Genomic DNA, 15,974 nt, shown 5'->3' with positions numbered 1-15,974 from the left:
ATGTGAATGTGTTGGGTATGGCAGTAGGATCAAGCATATGCAATTCCATGTGAGAACCTTTCCTCAGAAAACCATTGACCTCAACACACAGCCAAGATGAATCCAGCTCATGATTCACTCCTAATTTTCTTGCAGTTCTCTTTGGACTATCAGTGGTTTGTAATTTTTTTCACTGTAAGAAACAACTTTTACAATATTTTCTTTTTAATTAAACTTGAGATGAACAGGTTATTTTGCTGTAATAATTTAAAAACTACATTATTTAATTGAATATAGATAGGTATAGTTTCAAAGTCACTTGTTCCGTCATTGTCCTTATAAGTTGTTGCCCACAGCTGACTTAGTGCTTGCTTTGACTAAGCTGGCATTTTATAAAGGATTGCAGTAATCTATGAAGGCCTTAAAATACATTGAACATATTTCAGTGAAAGTTCACATGGACTGTTTTGTCTAACTAGCTTGTAACAGAGAAAATCAAATCTGTGTCCATCAAATATATTTGCATCCAGAATTTGTTGGTATTTGAGTGCTCCTGAAAATGTTAAGCAAGCACTTACCTCAATATTGAATCTGTAGATGGGCTGCATACAAAAACACCAAATTGTCTCCTCCTGACAGTAATTGCCTTTGATGGGACTCAGAGTTAAGCACATGATTAAATGCTTTTTGGCAGAAGTAGAAATTAAGCATAATTTTATATACACAGAGGAATTTGAGAATGATTGTCAGGTTATTTGACTTATCAGATATATTCCTTCCACTTTGGGAACTGCTCTAGAAGAAGGAATGACTAGCAAAGGAATGTGTTGAACTTATAATTTAATAATAAAATTTTTGCAGAGCCCTGACACAGAATGCCTGGTAGCACTAGATCTGAAAGAGTTAGGATAAGAGTTTTTTCTTTTTATTTAGGTTTTTGTGCATTAAAAGATTCCCACTTTTGGGAAGCAGTTTGCCTATGCAAGGTTGAAGTTTGGATGAGATATGCAGTAACTAACTGGTTGGTTTACTTTAGGCCATGGAAAACCTTACTGAATTTTGTTCAGTGTTCATATATTTGAGATTCTCCTGCTTCAAAATTCATCATACACATAATTGGATGCAGAGGACAGAAATGGGTTGTGCACTTGGAGACAATGTGAAGTGAGGGAGAGGAAGCTGAAAAACAGGAGGGGAATTTAGAAGCAGGCAAAATTTGATTGCATTTCTTGGAAATTAAACACTCAATTTGTCAGCCTAACACTGAAAAAATCTTCCACAGGCTCTTTAGAAGGACAAAACATAAGGACTTGTTTATTTACTTATACATGCACACACACACAGAGGAGAGTGGAGGTAATTTATGACATTCAAATGATTCCCGTATTTGTGTCTGAGCTCACCTTGCAGGAAATGTTAAGGCCATTCCCAATTTTGAAGATTAGTACAAAGTTAATCCTGGCCTGAACTCGAGGCAATTGAGAAAGTTCAACACAAATGTGCTTTGCTGACATTGAGAGAAACTCAAGCAGGGAATTGGCAGACTTGAATTTATGCCCTTATTAAAACCCATTTCTCCCACATGGCATAGCAAGTTCAGCTTTTTTTTTTTTTCCCCATCATAAACTATGTGCTTGAGCTGTAACTTCTTCCATCTTGGTAACACAGGAAACAGGCTAATTCCACAGGGACAGTGGTTTGTCCTACTGCAAAGTAAAATCACAAATTTTGAAAAAGGAAATTAAAAGCCAAAACCCTGGGGTTAAGTGGATGAACACACCCAAGACAGTCAAGGAGACTGTGGGGAAGGGAAAAGACTCATGAGTGAATCTGGAGCCTGAGATTTCTTTTTCCAGTATTTTTGTCTGTGACAGGTTGACCCTGGTTGGATGTCAGGTGCCCACCAAAGCCACTGTGTCACTTCCCCCTCAGCTGGACAGGGGAGAGGAAATCAGAGCGAGGAAATTGGTTTGGTTTACTGAAAATCAGATCAGAGTGGGGGTGATGAGATGGAAAACCAAACCTTAAAACACATTCCCTCCACCCTCCCTTCTTCCCACACTCAACTTCACTCTGAAATTCTGTTAGAAATCTACTTTTTGGGGAGGAACAGTGTCTTGGAAGGAAGCAGGGCTGGGCAGTAAGATCAGGTACTTCAGATAAGCTCCTACAACCACTGCTGTGTCCTTCAACTGCTTTGGGTGTGCTTCATCACCAGTAACTCAGTCCCACAGACTGAATGATTGCCCAACCCCTGCCATGGTTTGTACGTATGGGAACTTGGGCTCTGATTTTTGGTCTTCTGGACCACACTTCAGACAAACAGCTAAAACAACCCAAAGTAAGCAAAAATTCCCCAACAACCCCAGACTCTTTGACTGTGGACATTTGCTGAAGTATCAATATTAGGAACTTCATCATAGAGTCAAGAAAAAAAGAAAGATTTCTGCCAAAAATGGGTTATCACCTGGGGCAGCTCATGTCTTTGAAAGTTCACATTTTTTGTTAATTGTGAGTTAATTTGGCACCTTGTAGGAAGATGTAAGATGCGTCGGAGCAGAGGTAGCAAAGAAACAGTTGTCTGGTTCATATTATACAAAACAATGCAGCACCAAGCAAAACAGCATCTTAGGTCTTCCCAACAATACAAAAACCAGTGTTGCAGTACCTACAGGAAGTCCTATTTTTCAGCTGAATTCTGGTTTAGCCATATTTCTTCCAGCTCACTGGAGAGAGCAGCTTCTGCTGGATCAGACAGGCATGTACTCCACTCCAGTCTGCGAGAAGATAAAGAGCTGTAAGAAACCAAGAATTAAAAACTGCTGGTCTGTGACAAAAGGTAAATGGATTACTGAAAGAAAAAGAAATGTCTAATGAATTTTGTATCTATAAGGGATGGAGATTTGTCATGTCCTTCTGGAGAAGACACCTGTTCAAATACCCTTATTAGGATGATAATGAGGATAAGAATGACTCTTATGACTGGGATGCTAATGAGGAAAGCCACACTTTTTGCTGTAAAGTGTTCCCATGGATAGCAAGGATAAGAAATGAGCTGAGCTGTTACTTGTCACCACAGGAAACAGAGAGACCCTGACTCTCTAGAGAAAACAAAACTGAAATCCAGATATTTGGGTGTTTTCCTGTAAGTGCAAAAAGTTTTGGGACATTTTGGACGAGATCTGTGTTTGGAGTGCTTTGTGCCACACACCTCAGCTGATCATCTGCAAGTATTTTTTTTATTTCTTACCAAAACAATTTTAGCCTAACAATCTGAGTTTCTTAACAGGAAATTCTTGCTCATTCATCTGACACAATTCTGCACTGGTGAGAGTAGACTGTGATTCATGTCAGGTCTTCAGTCAAAGCCTGGTGCCTTCCTAGAAGGTACAGTCAGTGCCAGGGGCTGAGTCTGTCTTCAATTACAGGAGAAGCCCTGACTACTGACTATCCCCAACAAAGCCAGTTAGAAACGAGATCCTGTCAGATGGGACATGACAACCACATTTAATAGATCATGGGAGAAACACTGTGAAATCTCAATGGCTGATCTTGCCCTACATTCATCATAGGCAAATCCCCAGCAGTTTCTTTTTTAAAGCTGCCTTTTTCAAGTTAACACTTTCATGAGCATCACTTCAAACACAAGAGTTCTTGTGAAATTCTTTGCATCCTTAGATGGAAGATGCAAACCAAAATATGCTTGTGATTTATTATTACATACACGTAGACTTTGTAGTAAAGCTGCAGTCTAGTTTCTTGTTTTAAATTAATTGAATGCTCCTGTTAAAGAGGGAGAAAGTGATTCTCTGACAGGGGTGGTTGGAAACATCCAACAGAAACATGGAATTAACTGAGAAACTATCACCTAAGTATTCCCAGTCCTGAAGTAGTAGCCATCTGGCAAGGCCTGAAGCATTCCCTGTCATACCTTGTGAAGGAGAAGGCAGTCCTGTGTGAAATACTCAGGCGAGGTGATGACAGGAAAATGACCTTCTGAAAAAAAAAATCAAGGTCTGCACTGCCAGATGTGCAGGAACCTTTGATTGCAGTAATTATGATTTTACAGTGATAAAGCATGGCTCATCCTGGGTCCCACAGTGCCCTGTGTGGGATCACACTGCTGAGGTGCTGACACTCAAGAACAGCAGGTGAAACCAAGGCATGGTAAATGTGGCATTGAGGAAAGGAGAAAAATCTCTGGGAAGGACAACTTGCAAACATCACCCAAATGCAACTGCAGGACAAGAAAGTAAATGTCCAGTTCTAAGGCATAATTTATCAGCTAGTTTTGCTGTACCTTTGAGCCTGGCTTGTGGTTTTTAAATACCAATTATTGCCAATATTAAAAGTGTGAGCTTTTGTTACAGGAACAATGATTTTGACTACCTAGAGCTCTACCTCTGGTCAGCCCTCCAGTGTCTCATTCTTGTGGTCACTGATGCCAGCTACCTGGTCAAGTACTTCACCAAAGAAGGATTTTCCTCCCTGATCAGCTTCATCTTCATTTATGATGCTCTCAAGAAGATGATCAAGTTTGCAGATCATTATCCCATTGATGCCTTAAGGAGCTGGAACAGAGGCTAGAGGGAGTTAAGAAGAATAAAGTGGATATTTATTGCAGTGCCTTCAAAGGCCACACCCTGGCAGTACCAGAGCCACAGTCGTGGCTCTGCCTGGATGGCTCCAAGGTGGAAGCAAAAGAGAGCTTGGTCATGAGATCTCACATTTTGTAAATTTTAGTCCATTTCCATATAGGAGTTAACTGCCTGATTAATAGCTTCAAATTATGGAGTTCCATCCTCTTTGCCTGCCCATCTTCCTCTTTTCATGTTGTTTGTGCTTTGGGCCTGAAGTTTGAAGAGCTTGTCCTTGAGTGTCCAGCTGGAACAGGACTGTTTTGTCTTCACCACAAAAGAAAAAGATCCTAGTAACACTTAATATAAAGCTAAAAGCTGCACACCAAAACAGAATAGAAAACCTTAAAACCTAAAGAATCACCATCAATTCCCAGTTCAAGGTGGACTATATCACAAATTACTTTTGTGCCTGTAAACCACTAGATCTAGGTAAGGGAGTGTTCATTTCCTCTCCAGTTTGTAGGTAGGAGGCGGCCTCTTCTTTTCCTTTGTGCTGCAGCTCAGATAATAGGTAGATTATTCCTTCTTTATTGGTTGCCTTCAGATATCCTTAAGTTTCAGGTGTTGCAGCAGACCTCTCGTTAGGGGTAGAAATGAGCCAAGACACAAACTCTCACTTAACAGCATGAAAAGGGTCCTGGTTTATTCTTCTTTACAGTTCAGCCATTCTGACTCTGACTACAGCAAGCTCCTGCTGTTGGCTTCTCTGACAGACTGACTGCTGGCTATTCCTGCTGGAATTTGACTGCAAATATTTCCTTGCTGCCTCTGACCACAGGCTTTTACCTGGCTTGACTGTGGCTGCAGGCTCCAACTCCACCAGATCCAGACTGACCTTACAGCAGATCTTCTGCAGCAGCAACTCTCTTCCTTGTTTTATTCTTCTTTGTGTCTCTCTGGATTGTTCCTTCTTGCTCAGGGCTCCTCCACCTCCTCTAGGTCCTCTAGGCTCTCCTTGACAGGTCCACCCCTTTCATCACCCTTATCTTTATTAGTCACCCATTAAAGGCAAGGCTGTTCTTTGGTAATTAGTACAACTGTGACTTGTAATCAGGGGTGAGGTCACTTGTAATCCATTCTTCTGCACCTACAAGCTTCGACTTCAAGTACTCAGGCTGTTCTCTTTCCACAAATTCTTTTCAGACACAGTCCCATACCTGGGAGTTGGTTCACAGCTTTCAGTTCTTTACCCTGCAGAACAGCCAAGATCCAACCTTTTATCTCATTGAAAAGATTAGAAAAATCTTCTTACCTGTGTACTCCTGTTCAGAGAAATTGGCATCTTCAGCTGACTGCTCATCCTGTTCAACCCCCTGCCATGGGCAGGGACACCTTCACTATCCCAGGGTGCCCCAAGCCCTGTCCAGCCTAGCCTTGGACACTTCCAGGGATCCAGGGGCAGCCACAGCTTCTCTGGGGACCCTGTGCCAGGGCCTGCCCATCCTCACAGTGAAGAATTTCTTCCTGAAAGATCTAAAATTGCTGTAATAAATAACCATGAGAGAAGTGCTTGTGTGAGTCAAGTGAAACTCGAGATGGTTTTGAACCTGACAAGACATCTGCCCAAATTCCAAACGTTTAGAGCAAAGTGGAAGACACAGGTCCAGGGACATATTTGCTAGAAACCCATTTCTTAACATATCCAGAGTTTCTGCTTTTCAGGATGCTTAGAAAGACACCAACTCTAAAAAATTCCAAGCAACATTCTGTCTTCAACACTTATTTTCAATCACCTTATGCAGCAGATGAAAAAAAAAAAAAAGAACTCTGAAAGTTTTTACTTTGAATTCCTGTGAGAGCTCACCTTCACCATGGAACAAAAAAAAAAAAAAAAAAAAAAAAAAAGGCTTTTTTGGCTTTTTTTAGGTCAAAACAAAAATATATGCTGAATTTTCAGAGGCATTTTGGGTATGGGAAGCAGAGAGTTTGGGAATATGCAGGAGAACAATTTGTATTATAACTCTGCTAGGAGACAATGTACTCTAATTAGATGGCAGCAGGCTTGCAATATCCACACAGCCCTACTCACATTATTAATATTTTATCCTAACTGGGACCCATCATGCATTCTTTAACATTCATTTTCTGTGCTTCACAGGTTACAGGCAGGTCTTCACTTTCCATGCCTACATGATAAAAAATCAAGGTCTTTAGCAAACATTTTACAAAAGAAAATTGGAGTTTTTTTGGGTTTTGGGGTTTTTCTGTGCCAAAGATTGGTAAGCATTATGATTTACCCACTGCTGGGACATTTGCTCCTACTGTGAATGATAACAGAAATAGAAAATTGCCTTGAAAATTGCTTTGAATTATATAATTATTATATTTTTCTATGTGGGATGGGGGGCAGCAATGCATTTATTTTACCTCCAGGTTTCTATGCATTCTGGCACACACAGATTTAGTTGGGAAGGTCACTGAGTAGAATTCTTGATTTTAAATTCAAAGAAAAAATGCACCCAGCTACCACTAGCCTATATTTCAGGGGAGTGTGCCCAGCTTTCCTTCAGCTGCTCTTTCAAGCTGGCATTTTTAAATGGATTTTAGTCTATTGCCAAGCAGCTGCCTGTGTGGGGTCACCACTAAAATGAGCTCTGCTGTGAAAATGCATTTCCTGCACAGATGTTGCAGTCTGCATTTCCTTGGCCAGGAATGGACCATGAGGTTTCATCATTTTGGTAATGAATGGGAGGGGGAAAGTGAGGACAAAACATTGATGGGAAAGACAGCTGCCAGTTAAAATCCCAGAGCAGATATGTCAAAAACCAGCTGAAACTTCCACACCAGGTATTCCCATTAAGCTTCAAGGAACTAGAGATGTGTCTCTTGAAAATAACATTCTTCTCAGTGTGGCCTTCTGAGCCTAGAAGTGTTCTTCCTTTCCTGTTAGTTCCCACTTGCTTTCCAATTCTGTTTCTTTGCACTGCTTGCTGTTGAGTTAAAATTCCCTCCATCTCTCTCTCCATCTTTCATATTAAGTCTAATTGTTTCTCCCCTTTACTACTTTAGAACAAAATCATCTTGGACTTCTGTTTGGGTAGTGCTTTTTGATGTTAAAGATCATTTTCCTTTCATCTTTCATCTCCTTTAAAGGGGAAATTTCTTTCAAATATGGTCTTTCTTCAGCTTCTTATTTATCTTTTGAATTTTCTTCCTTTGCAGATTGATTTTTTTTTTTTTTTTGCTCAGATTTCTTTTTTCACTGCTTCAGTTAAATTGCTCTTTCTCTGTTAGGCCTCTGACCTCATAAATCTGTATCTTCTTTATCTATCAAAAAGATCAGAGGAAAAAGGAGAAAAGAAAGGGGAAGCTCACTAAGTGGGAAAAAATCAATACATTATATGCACGATACTCATTTGTGGAAACTGAGATGATTCTGCACTATCTGAATTATTGAAGAATCCAGGAACTTTACCAGGATTAAGGTCCCATTGTGCTTCGCCAAAGACCATCCTAAAGGAGTTTAAGCAAACAGGGTGTACAGAAAGTAGAGAAAAAGATAATTCTCCATCTGTATGATGGAAAATTGAGATTCAAGACCAGGTTTTCCAAAGACCTCGATGACCATGTAAGAAACAAGCCCAAATTCCCCTTATCAAAGTTTTGTCTTCATCCTGATGCATCCTTTGGGCAGGCTTAGGGCCTCCAGGGTTGTCTAACATATGGACTGGAGTGAAAATCATCAAGGAAAATGGCTTCAAAGGCTTAGATTTTCCTCGGGACATTGGGCATGAGGCAGTGAACTAAGCTGGAAAATCTGGTCGTAAATGTCACAGGAAGAATAGAGCAGTTCTGAATTTGTGGTTTGCTGCTCACAGAACAGAGCAGAGGCCCCAGAGCCTCCCTGGGTGCTTTCACCAGGGACTCATCCTTCCTTGGATCCTTGGCTGATTGGGGAGGCTGTGCCTGCTTGGGGAAGCATGTCCTGCAGGATTTGTGTTTCTGCTGCTTTCCTGGGAGAAGTGTTTGTTTCTTATGGTTTTACAGGATTTAAAGGGACTGAAGGGGGAGGAAGGGAAGCTGGAGGAAAGGACTATTATATTTGCAGGGAAGCAAGGAAGGCAGGAATGATGCATCTGACTCCATGTTCTCAAAAGGCTAATTTATTACTTTATTATACTATATTATATTAAAGAATAGTACACTATACTAAAGAATACAGAAAAGATACTTACGCAAGGCTAAAAAGATAATAACGAAAACTCGTGACTCTCTCCAGAGTCTGACACAGCTTGGTCCTGATTGGCCAAAGAGTGAAAACAACTCCCAGCAGAACCCAGTGAAACAATCACCTGTGGGTAAACAATCTCCAAACACATTCCACATGAGCACAGCACAGGAGAAGCAAATGAGATAAGAATTGTTTTCCTTTTCTCTGAGGCTTCTCAGCTTCCCAGGAGAAAAACCCTGGGTGAAGGGATTTTTCCAGAGAATGTGAATGCTACAAAGGACAGTGGGCAGGAAGGAAGGTTGGTTTGCCCAGAGGCCCAAACAATGAAATGCAGCAGTGCCGAAATGATTCTTCTAAATATTCACAGCAACTATCAAGAAAAATCTAAACAAGTCTTATGCAAAGGCTTCTTTTCTTCTTCACACTTCTCTGTCACTCTGTGCTGGCATTCCCAATTCTCACTTGCATAAATGAAATTAGGAAAAACTATAAAGAAAATCATAAGGATGAGAGTTTATTGGAGACCTAAATAAAAAAAAAGCCAAAATCCAATTCAGGGTTTTGAATTTGAATCTTCTTTAAATAATTTGCTTTCTACAAGTTAGGTTATAGAAGTTTCAGGTTCATTGAATACACTTTGATACATGCAGAATTTGACTTACAAGGTTCCTTGAAGAATTTGTTTTTTGTTGTCTCTGTTCAAACAATGAAAGAGTTTCAGTCAGGAGGGGAAAAAGCCAATTTAACACTAAGGGTTTTGCAGCACATCACAACATGCTTCTGATTCAGAGTATTTATCACCATGTTTCACTTGAGTAAACACTGTTGATTAGAACCCAAGCCAAAATATCAGACAACATGCTTCATGTCTGCTTTTATGTTGAATTCACACCATAGTTTATTTAAAGACAAAAGCAATGCTATGGGATTTACCAGCAGCCTCTTGTCGAATAAGAAGTCCAAGCTTCAGCTTCCTTGCAACACTACAAGATGTTTTGTTTGGCAAAGCCAGCCTTTAACAAAGCAGATATGTGCAACTATGACTGGAGCTAACAAGTCTTTGTTGTTGAATCATTACAAAAAAAAGCAATTTGTAAGTGCTGCTGTGCAGCTTCCAAACCTATTTGGAGGGAATCTCTCCCTCGTTCTACCACACTGCATTTCATTATTGTAAGGAATGAACATAACAGCAGGAAAGTTCATATAAAAAAAGGCTAAAAACAGGGCAGCAGTTTCAAAGCCCCTCAGAAGAAGATTTTCAAAGATCTCCAGGCTCCTCCAGATGCAAACAGGCACTTTCTGGGATTTTCTGAGCATGCCTACACACATTAGGTGTTTGAAGTACTGTGGGGAAAAAATAAGTTATAATTGGGCCATTGATTATTTTTATAACCCACATTAAAGATGATTTGTGAGTGATGATGTCTGCATAGGAGGAAAAGTGGTCTGATTTATACATGTCTTCCTGTCTATGTGAATATTCCTTCTGATGTGGTTTCAGCCTGGCTTTTCAAAATGTTCACTTTGGTAGGATTTATCCCACAGCCAGATGTCAAATACCAACTAATTAAGTCATACTTCATTAAGTAACTCTTTCACTGGAAACAGGTAGGATCCAGGCTCCTGGTTTGGTTATCTATCTTGAGGTAAGATGAATAGCCTTGTAAAACTATTCCTTATTTTCCTGAAATCAAACATTAAACTCTTAAGTGGTTAAAGTCCCATTGGAAATCCCCAATGTAATGGTTTCTACTCAAGATTAAAGCAATTATTTTCCCTCCCCTTTCAGATAACACAACCTCACAACTATTATTTGAGACATAACTTAAATCCTGTTAGAAATACATTATATCATCTCATTTCTCAGTGGAAGGCAAGCAGAGGATTGATGAAGGATTGGCAGAATGTTCCTCCGTTCCATTAAAGAACAAAAAAACATTAACAGGCTTGGACAATTATGTTTTAACATTTATTTTTTGTTTAAACATGATGAGGGCAACTTTTTTTGAAAATAGAGCCATCTAAAAATAGGTATTGTATCATTACAATCAAATTACTCTTTCCTTGAAAATTATTTTAGACAAAAATAAACATTTTTCTCATCATTGTCAGGAAGACTCACTGCTGTAGCTGCTAGAAATCCAGACACGGGTTAAGAATCATTGCTGTAGCTCCTAGAAATTCAAACAGAGGTTAGAGCACAGTTTTGCAGGTTACCAACTTGGAGACCCCAGTTCTCAAAGTCATAGAGCAAGATAAAATCACAACAATTTATTTATTTTTAAAACTGAAGAATAAAGTTAGTTTCTACATTGGTTCTGGACATTAAAAAGTGTAGGTTAGGTCCTCACTAAGTGAAGTGGATGATGTAATAACTTTGTAGGAAAAACATTCATTTCAGACAGAAGTTGGAGGAGGAGTACAAAGACATTACAAAGGAGGAACCATCTTCCCTTCCTGGTCCTCAATAAGAATAAAAAATCATCAGAGTCTGTAGTTCAGAATGAAATCTTATCCAGGGAGCGCTGATATCCACTGATAGCCATGGAATGCTTCAAGCATTCTATGAATATTTTAAAAGAGATCTCTAATCTTCAATCTCCTCCACACTGAGATAACTGCCCTTGATTCCTTATCTTGGCCAAAGACTTGAGGAGCAGGTCTCTCAAATGAAGCAGCCACTCAGTCATTTGCATCTCACTGTGCCCTGCTTTAAAATGCAGCTCGAGCTCCTGTGTTTATAGATGAGAAGTCACTAAATCTAATTTTTCTCCCTCCCTAATTGCATTTTGTGCCATCAGCTATGAGAACGTGACCCCATGGAAACTTAATGCTTCTGCTTGCATTACCTCACCTCCCCTGTGGATACACAGAGCCTGCCAGTGTTCTCCTTGTCAAATCCAGTGATAAACTACCCCTGGTGGGAACAATCTGCTGCCATTCCCTGATTTTCCCAGTTGCATTTACCAGGAGCTCTGCTGTAACCTCACAGAGCAGCACTTATTTCTAGAAGGAACAATTTGGCAGCGAGGACCTGAGAATCCTTTTCAGCCTTGGTCGGGGGGATTTGAGGTGCAGGTTGTGTTGTGTGGTTAATGCAAAGGATTTGGATAAACATCTGTGACCAGGTGTGAAGCTTTTGGTGTAGGAGTTAGTGCTGCTGTCACTGTTGTTATCAGTGGTAAGTTTGTTAAGCAGTCACCTAAAAAAATGTTGTTTTAAGCATCAAAATAGAGGAAATAGGCATTCAGCATTAAGCTGGTCTAGGGGGAGGTGTCCCTGACCACATCAGGGGTTTGGAATGAGGTGTTCTTTAAGGTTCCTGCCAGCCAAAATCAGTCTATTATTGCAATTGCATACAGGATAATTCACCATGTGGCTAAAGAGCCCCTTGCACTCCCCACAACAACCACAACCTGCCTTGAGTCCTCCAGACAACTGGCCTGTAATTGTCTCCGGCACTTTCTCTTCTATGAAACCAGAAAGAAAACTGAATGAATCAGCATATGAAGAAAAATCCCTATTGTTTTAATAAAACACAGATCCATAACCTGCCCACAGTACTTAAATCTCAAAAGGAATTTTTCGTATTATTCCACAATGCACGAGGTTGATGTTGGAATGCTGATACTTGTGGTGATCTAAAAAGAAATAAAATAAATCCGGTTTTGGAGAGCCCCAAGGAACTGTTACTAGCTGCTTTTACTGCAGCCAGAGTACTTTTTAATATCCCTGCAACTATGTCACCTCATGGACATGCAGGATGGGTCTAAAGCTTTATCAAACAGCCCTGAGAGACAGAATTGTTTATCCGGTTGTGAAGGGGCTCACTGAGGGCAGGGCAGGCAGCAGCTTTGCATTAATACAGAACATTTTCTGTAGCACTAGGCAGTGCACTGGTCCTTGGATTGCTCAGCCAGCATGGAGCTGCTTCGGCTCTGGCCATTTTGGGAAAATATTACCCAAAGTTTCTGGCACTAAAGGACTGGGTGGGCAGGCAAAGAGGCTGCAACCTAAATAATCTGAGCCTGGTGGGGCTGTTTGATGTCATGTCTCCTGCCCAGTCTCTATTTAAATGCCAGCTTAAAGCAGGTTTGCTAAACCCACTGGTACAGGACATTGTTGATTTGTGGGAAAACTCCTGGAAAAGTTGGGGTGTTTGTTTTTATTCCCTCTGTAGCCACAGCAACCTCCTGTGCTCTGCTAGTCACTGAGTCTGTCTGGATCAGAGGTGCTCTCCCAGCCCCTGGGCTGCTGCTCCTGATTTACACCAGCCTGGGGCTGTCTCCTCAGGGAGGCTCTAATTTACAGCCTGGGCTAAAGTGCCAAACTGCCTTGTCTTAGCCCGGGTTTTATCTCAAAGTAATGATGTCCAGTCAATTCAAGTTAAGAACAAGCCTTTTTGTTGTTTTTTCTTTATTTCTGGGAGAGTGAAAAGGAAAGTCAGCTCACAAAGATTACTTTTAAAGCAGAATTGTTTTCAAAGAAAGCTGAAAGTGAACTGTAGCCATCCATCAGCCAGAGTGTACTGCACAGTAAACTAATTTCCCATTTCCACTTCATTTTGTGTTTAGCTTGGTAATTTGTACATCTCAGAGCAGCTACTGTAAAACCTCAGACAACCAAAAAAAAAAGAAAAAAGAAAAAAAGATAATCTAAAGTAAACCATAAATAAAAAGCTACAACAAAAAAAAACCTAGAAGTGTCTGGACTTACCTAGAATATCAATGTGTCTCTGACAAAGGCTCTTTGTGAGGAAACCCAATCTGCATTGCCAGCACTCCTAATTCTGCAAACTTTTCACATCATCTTAATTGTTCTCTCTGTTAAATCACCCTTTTATATTTTCAACCAAATATATATGTAATAAATTAATCATCTGCCTTATCTCTTGAAAGTGATCCATCAAGATGCAAAGATGATGCCTCTTTCATAGAGGTAAAGAATTTGCATACACAAGCTTAGGAGTCCCTGACATGTTGTTCAAAAATTAGATCACAGGCATTCATCAGACAATGGACTCATCTTATACAGTAAGAGAATATTCAATCAGCTGAAACAGATGCTTGGAGGAAATTTCATTCTTCAGACAACATCATGATACTGACAGGTGCATGAAAGAGTCTCAACTGTAGAGCAAAGATGAAAAATCAAATGAAAATTCTTTTTTTTTTTTAACGGCAGTGAAAAGCAATTACTTTTTAATGGGCAGCTGTAGCCACTTTAGCAGCTGATGCCAGTTTGAATTGTTTCCATGTGTTATCCAAAAATCTGCTGTGAGGAGGGAACTGCTGAGGAACTACTTACATGCTGTGGAGGGAGGCATTCCCACTCTCAGGGTGTCTTCTACCCACTCGGAGTATGAAAGGGGACCTCAAACATAACTATATGGGAAGAATAATTAAAAAGAGAAGAAAATTTCCTGTGTGATAATCCATACAAGAAAAGGGCTGCTCTGCTCCTCACATTGCATATAAGGCTCACTTGCTAAGTGCTGCAGAGGAAAGATTTTAAATCTACCTATATTTCATAAGATAAGGCAAAGGATTTTGTTGATATGGACATATCTCCTTTTTGGTAAAATATCTGAGGGCTGAGATGTCTCTCTCCTGGGCAAGAGAACTCCTGTTAGTTATTTACTCCTGAATTTTCCAGCTAAGTAATAACCTACCAGAAGCAATTGAGCAAAATGCATTACTGATTTAAGTTGTTATTTTAAAGATAATTACTACAGATCTTCTGCCTGTGTTGGTCCTCCCAAGCATCACACATTTCCAGGCCTCCCTTGCAGCCACACAATTAATTTTGCTGTTGTCTATAAGGTAAAACTCTGGACATTAAGAAATACAAATAAATTAGACAGATAAGCCTTCAGAAAGGAGATAGAAAACATCCAGAAAAACAGTTAATAGCAGGCAAAAAACATTTTCAAATAGGAGAGCATTCTGTCAGAAAAGATCCTTTTGCCAAGGGGCAGGGATGGGGAGAAGGCTGTTAGTGAAGTTCACTCACTTTCAATTTTTTTTTTTTCCTAATTCCCTCCAGAATATCAAAGATTTTTTTTTTCCAGGTCATGAAGAAAGAAAAAAATTCTCACTTGTGTGTTCTGTGATTGCAAGAACTCTCAGTTGCAGGGAGTCGACTTTACTGTCTGTCTTCAGAGGGCTCCTTTGGCTTCACAACTGCAGAGTTTGGGTTTGGGGGAGGTTAGTGGGCTTTCTTTTTTCTTTTCTTCTCTTCCCCCCCCCCCCCCCACTTTCACACTGTGTTTTACATTTTAAGAATTTCTTGGGTTTAGTCAAAAATGCCTGCTGGTGCTTTCAGTGCCTCTCAGTGTCTCCAGCAACAATTATCCCAGACCAGCTTCTTTCCAGAACCTCATAAAAATATGCTTTGAGATACAGAGACAGTCTCTCTCTCTCTCACACACACAGAGGGGTTGAAACTGCCATTCTCTGTCAATTATTTTCTGTGGGAAATGAACTTGCTGCAGGAGATGGGGAGAGTCTCATTGAAGTCCTCTGTGCTGAATGGTTTCTCGGGGTGGTTTTTTGTTTTTTTTTTTTTCTTGGGCTCCTTTTGGTAACAGACTCAACAGATCAGTAGCCAAGACTGTATTGTCTTGATTTTTGCATGCCAGTGGTGAACTTAACACTGTGCCCTGGCACTTGGAGATCTGTGCCTTTTATATTCTTGGGCTGAGGATGTTGATGCAGATGTCTTTGCCATCTGAGCAGCTCTGAGTTCCTTTCAGGCTCTCATTTAAATGCAGTGCAGCTCCCACCACTCTTCTGGCACAGCTTTGCTCAGAGCTGAGGGGAAGCTCGTGCCAAATGTAACCCATTGCATGACCACATCCAAGGGCCTCATCCTCAGCTCTGCTGGGGCTGTTGTGCAGTTTGGTGCCAGTAGGAATAGCCTCGGGGTCACTGTGGCCACAATCCTAAAAAGCCACAGTGATGGCTACACCCTGACCAGGACAAGGGATGGGGCTGAGGATCAAAGGTTTCTGGTGGAAATCCACGTGCCCACATTTGGCTTGTTGGTCCCCAGCTGCCAGAACGGATTTTGGGGCAGGTGGCACATGTTAAAATCAGGGAGACAAAAAGGAGGTGAAGGTTGTTTTTCTCTCTCTGTTAAATTGGACTATTGTCCCTGCTTTTAAACCTCTTTCAGTGTTACTC

At 40.5% G+C, this 15,974-nt stretch overlaps 2 long non-coding RNA genes across 4 annotated transcripts; both read right to left on the bottom strand.

Moving 5' to 3' along the window:
- Window positions 1-783: 783 nt before the first annotated feature.
- LOC135299694 (uncharacterized) lies at window positions 784-5,931 on the bottom strand. Of its 3 annotated transcripts, none has more exons than XR_010361648.1 (4): window positions 4,432-5,931; window positions 3,911-3,975; window positions 2,652-2,774; window positions 784-1,685 (listed from the first exon to the last, which is right to left on the bottom strand). It is a non-coding gene; the product is annotated as an uncharacterized LOC135299694 (long non-coding RNA). The 3 variants fall into 3 exon arrangements; XR_010361647.1 differs by having other exon boundaries at window positions 784-2,774; window positions 4,432-4,562; window positions 4,707-5,931; XR_010361646.1 differs by having other exon boundaries at window positions 784-2,774.
- Window positions 5,932-10,812: 4,881 nt separating this feature from the next.
- On the bottom strand, window positions 10,813-14,965 carry LOC135299695 (uncharacterized). The gene is made up of 3 exons (XR_010361649.1): window positions 14,888-14,965; window positions 14,098-14,174; window positions 10,813-10,964 (listed from the first exon to the last, which is right to left on the bottom strand). It is a non-coding gene; the product is annotated as an uncharacterized LOC135299695 (long non-coding RNA).
- Between the last annotated feature and the right edge of the window lie 1,009 nt (window positions 14,966-15,974).

Source organism: Passer domesticus, chromosome 4, assembly GCF_036417665.1.
Source record: "Passer domesticus isolate bPasDom1 chromosome 4, bPasDom1.hap1, whole genome shotgun sequence".
In the NCBI taxonomy this organism is placed as follows: Eukaryota; Metazoa; Chordata; class Aves; order Passeriformes; family Passeridae; genus Passer; species Passer domesticus.
Note: the sequence above shows the minus strand (reverse complement) of the source record. Positions and strands in the feature narration are given on the sequence as shown.